Here is a 5,683-nt window from a genome sequence, read left to right as displayed (position 1 = left end):
GAACTCAGAAATCCGCCTGTCTCTGCCTCCCAAGTGCTGGGATTAAAGGTGTGCGCCACCACCACCCGAGTTTTTTCTAAATTATCTGGTCCAAGATGCTTTGTTTAAAAAAACAAATCTAGAAGAGACCAAGGTATCATCCCATTAAGAATTGTTATTTTATTGCTTTTGTTTGGTGTTTTTCTTACAAAAACAAAAACAAAAACCAGGATCTTCTATAGCCCGTGCTGGCTTTGAACTTGCCCTGAACTCTACCTCTCTCAATCATGGTGTTACAAGTGTGCATCACCACACCCAGTCTCTTTTAGGAATTATTAAAATTCAGTTAGCATTGTTTGGATAACACTTGGGCACTTCCCTATTGTGATGTGCTCTATACTTGGGTGTTGATGTTCTCAGTTCTGGCATCGTGTCACTTTCTTTATTTCCAAACTTTTACTGCTCTCCCCAGGGTTGTTGTGAAGCCTGAATAAAATCACCTTAAATCTGGGCATGTCTCAAAACTGAAGTGGTCCCTGGTCAGTGGTCAGCTTCTGGTACCACACTGAAATTAAAATCTCATGTTTAGAATGCCATCCTGGCAGAATAGCAATGATGGAACCAGGGAGTAAAGATTCTTTGATGGATGCTGGATACAGAATGCTCATCTACCTCAATTCCTACTTGTTTTTCCTAGGACTCAAGACTCCTCCCAGGATTTCATTTTCATTGAACTGCTGTAGCCTGTGTTCTTCTATCCCGATGTGTTTATAAGGGTTATGTTAAGAATATCAGTGTAAGACAAATATGCACTTCATCTAGGTTTGTATACATCCCTTTCGAGACAGCTTGCAAGACTCTTGGGATCTACTTCTGTTTTCCAAGCATTACTGAGTGATCACAAACACGTTACCCATATCTATGACCCTTCAATGTTTTCATTTATGAAATAAAATGATTTGACTGCATTGATCCTAAAATCAATTCTTTCTAAAATTCCACAAAACTGTAGAAACTTTTAACTTAGAAAGTGTTAGACTCCATCAAGCTTCTCACGTTTCACTCCTAAACCAATAATCATGAAAAATAACCTTGGGAGGTCAGCATTACATATTGCCATCATCCTAAGAATCTCACTATGGAAATATATTTGTCATGGAGTCAGCCAGTCTTCAAAAACAGAATTAAAGCTTTACAAATGAATATATTTTCTACAAGGTCCTAGAAATTTTTTGGTAAATAAAACCACACGGAGAGTAATTTGGAAATGCTTCCAATTCATAGCATCACTTGTTAATCTAAAAGCTGGGAAAAATTGCCAAGCTCTATGATTATATAAATCAGGAAAACAGAGTATAAGCTAATTTATTCGTCAGAGACCACCATGATTTCAGTAATGTTCTAGGCAGGTTTGGTCTTAGGAATATCAAAATATAGTCTTAAAAGTTTTATTTAGTTAGGAAAGAACTATGCCAGTTAACACCATCGAATTGCCTTTTTAAGTTCAGCTAATAATATTCAATTTTCAAGACAGAAAGATTTTAGATTTTAGCAGTTGTTATTACCATTAGCTTTTTTTTTTTTTTTTAAACCTTGGCTGTATTATTTGGTATGAGTCAAATGTTAAGGTGGTATCAATTTTGGAATTCTACCAGGCATAGCAAGCCATTCTAAATTCTGGCTTAAGTAACATGGTCACTGATTATTCCAGCTTACCAGGCTCAAGCTTGTCGTTTTTGGCAAAGGAGGCACATTTTCACCCACACACTGGATTTTAGCTGTATTTACTTTCCCCAAACACTGCCAACTGTTAATTAATTTTTGAATGGGTAATACAGCATGCACACAATACAAAATCTGGAAGGCAGAATTATTAATAACGAAAAGTAAATTTTCATTTTTATCCCAGTCTACCAACTAGCTTCTTAGTCTCAAACCAATTCATTTAACCTGGGTAAACTGAGATAATTTTATAATTATTTTAATCTGTTATAACTAACTAACTAATTAATTAATTAATGGGGTTGGAGAGATGGCTCAAGGGATCCAACGCTGTCTCTTGGCTTCTTCGGGTATCTGTATTCATGTGTGTGTAAGCACATACATGAGCATAGTGTTTGTGTATGGAAGCATGCATGCATAGGCAGCAGACACTGGAAGTAGAGCACAGCTTTCTGAAATCAGCTCTCTCCTTTTTTGTTTAAGATTTATTCATGTTATTTGAAATAAAATGATTTGACTGCATTGATCCTAAAATCAATTCTTTCTAAAATTCTACAAAGCTGTAGAAACTTTTAACTTAGAAAATGTTAGAATCCATCAAGCTTCTTCCATTTCACCCATAAACCTGTAATTGTCCTCATTGTCTTGGCCCAAACTGATGCTCTCCGTAATCTTGTGCTCCATAAACGATTTTAATATTAAATCATAGAGTTCGGGGAGGGTTTATTAAGCAATTAGACAGTAGGCTAGACCAAATAAGTCAAAAGGCACAAGCAATGTAAATATCATTGCTTCAGCAGCCCACACGTTCAGTTCCCCCCAGCCCACACGTTCAGTTCCCCCCAGCCCACACGTTCAGTCCCCAACCCCATGTTTTGTGTTTGTTGTGCCTGGATTTGCCCACTAAAGCCAGACTTCTGTGAATGAAAAGGAAATAGATATTTACCTCTTACCCCCGTATCATTTCTATAAAATTGACTGATATTTATTATATTTCTTTAGAAATGAAGACAAGCAGCCAGTATAACCTGGCTTGGAAAATAGTAATCCAGAGTGAAAAGGGGTAAGAATAGAAACTGTGTGTGTGTGTTTTAAAAAAAGTGATTTAAAAAATTATGTGTATAGCATGTATCTGTGTGGGAACATGTGCATAAGAGTGCAGATGCTCGTGGAGCCCAAAGATATGAAAGCCACTGTATTCCCCTGGAATCTAAAAGTATTCAGGATTTGAGCACCTGATATCAGAGCTGGGAGTCAAACTCGGGTCCTCTGCAAGAGAGCTAACGATCCATCCCCATCCTACATCCCCAAAAGTGCAGGCTCTGGAAAGCTCTGGAGGTTAATTTATCTTGACGCTGACGAAGCCAGTGAACTATACAGCACTGTTAAGTATTTTTACATTAGTAATGGTAGGAGCAGAGATGGATGAAATTGTACATTAGCAACCATCCCGAGAAACACAAAAGCAAATTCACATTTGCCTGAATTTGCTTTTATTTAAATATATGGTAACAGCTATACACACAAGAAATCCCATCCTTTAGGAGGTTGAGACATTCGATTCAGGAGTTCAAGATTAGCCTTGACCCGATGAGCCATCTCTTCACATAGGGCGCAGTCGGTAATGGCTCTTGCTACTGAACTCCTCACTTGTGGAGTTAGATCCCAGGAATCCACTTAGTGGAAAGACTAACCTAACTCTCATGAGTTGTCCTCTGACCTTCATATGTACACACACATTAGTAAATTTAAATATATAACGACTTAAAGTACTTCTTAGATTATGGTTTACAAGAGGACAGGCATTTAAAAGATACTCTAAGAAACAATGTTTGGGGGGTTGGAGAGATGGCTCAGTGGTTAAGAGCACCAACTGCTCTTTCAAAGGGCCTGAGTTCAAATCCCAGCAACCACATGGTGGCTCACAACCATCCATAACAAGATCTGACTCCCTCTTCTGGAGTGTCCAAACACAGCTGCAGTGTACTTACGTATAATAAATAAATAAACCTTAAAAAAAAAAAAAAAAGAAACAGAGAAACCCTGTCCCGAAAAACGAAAAACAAAAACCAAGCAAACAAACAAACAGACAAGAGCAAAAGGCGAATTTACAACATTATCAAGCTCTTCCAGATCTTGGGAACGGAAGGAAACTATGTTTATATGACTGGAGAATTTTTGAGCTGGCTCATGAAATCTGAAAGTGGTGGTGCTTTCTAGAGATCTTCAGTAAGAGTCTTACCCTGAAATTAACACCTCTGTTCCATGTCATTTTCAAAAGGATGGCATCTCTTGTCCTGGGGATTCAGTTGCACGTTCTGAAGACCGAATTTTCTGTGCCCAATCGCTGGTCCCTTTCCCTCAGAGCCTGCTTTTTTTAGAGACTTCTTATCCTGACACAGACAGCAGTCGGAGTCAAATATTCTGTCAGATCACAGCCTGGGGTGAGAAGGCATCAGGACTGAAAGCCATCAAGAGGAATTAGAAATAGAGAGAGAAGGCAGTGAGGGAGAGTGATTTCACTTATGGCTAAGTTAGGATGGGGAAAAAAGTGCACTTAGCCCACCTGTGAAGTAGTTAGCTGTGTACAGTAAAGCCGAGTCAGATTGTGTGTGTGTGTGTGTGCGCGTGCGTGCATGCGTGCGTGCATGTGTTCACGTCTTGAGACGGTTTCTCTGGGTAGCCCTGCCTGTCTTAGCTCTCTCTATAGACCAAGCTAGCCTTGAACTCATAGAGATCCCTCTGCCTCTGCCTCCCCACTTCTGGGAGGAAGAGTGTTTGCCGCCATGCCCAGCACTAATTTTGTTTTGTTTTGTTATCAGAATACTAAATCCATTAGGTTAATGAAAAAGTTGTGACTTTTTGGAAAACAGTGGGCAAGTTTCTCGTTTCAAATTTCAAAACTGCTTTAGCTTTGAGAATGTTTTATCTGTATGCATATAGAATGTTGCATTTTGCTCCCCGCCTTCTCATATTGACACAGGAATTGACTGATGCAGCCTAGTGTCTGTTGTTGAATCTTTACAAACAAAAAAAAAAAGGGAAGAAAATTTTTTAACAATTTTCGCAGGTTGTCCAAGTAGTTTAAACAAAAGCACATGCTGAAATATTTCCAATTTTCAAACTAATTTGATCTTAGAGAAGTGTGGAAACCAAGAATGCTCTAATATTTTTTTCTCTCTCAACTTTTTACTTTGAGAATGTTTTCCCAAACGAAAACCCATTATTACACAGTGAACTGTGTCCCTCTGAGAGTGTATGCTGCCGTCTCAGACCGCGGCACCTGTATTAGGAGACTGGGTGTTTTGTGAGAAGAATAACGTGTACACAGAGACACAGAGGAAGGTGCACACGGGGATCACACACACACACACACACACACACACACACACACACACACACACACAGGCAGCAAGAGCTAAGACAGACCTGAGAAGAATCAACCCTGACCACACCTTCATCTGAGACTTGCAGACCGAAGAACTAAGGGAAAACACATAGTTCCAGCAAAGTCCCCCAGGTCCAACATTCACCTACCCTTATCATCCAATTTCACAGTCATTAACATGTTACAATGGACTGATCTCTGTCCCTGTCTCGGTGTGTAAGTATGTGTATGTTTATTTCTGTCTGTCTGTCTGTCTGTCTGTCTGTCTGTCTGTCTATGTCTGTCTCTGTCCCTTTCCCTCTCCCTCTCTGTCTCCCTCTCCCTCTCTGTCTGTCTATGTCTGTCTGTCTCTTTTTCTCTCCCTCTCTGTCTCTCTGTCTTTCTCTCTCACTGTCTCTATGCATACAAGTACATGCTAAGATATAAGGTATGCTTGATGGACTGGGGAAATAATTTAGTCTGTAAGGTATTTACTTACCTTGAAAGTATAAGTGTGAGGAAATGAAATTAAAGCAAACAAGCAGACAGACTTAATCTTAACAGCCTAAGACTGCTTTATTGAACCGTCAGGACACTCAAACCTTTCCATAAGAC

Source organism: Mastomys coucha, unplaced genomic scaffold (genome assembly GCF_008632895.1).
Source record: "Mastomys coucha isolate ucsf_1 unplaced genomic scaffold, UCSF_Mcou_1 pScaffold22, whole genome shotgun sequence".
Lineage (NCBI taxonomy): Eukaryota > Metazoa > Chordata > Mammalia > Rodentia > Muridae > Mastomys > Mastomys coucha.
This window is presented reverse-complemented; position numbering follows the sequence as displayed.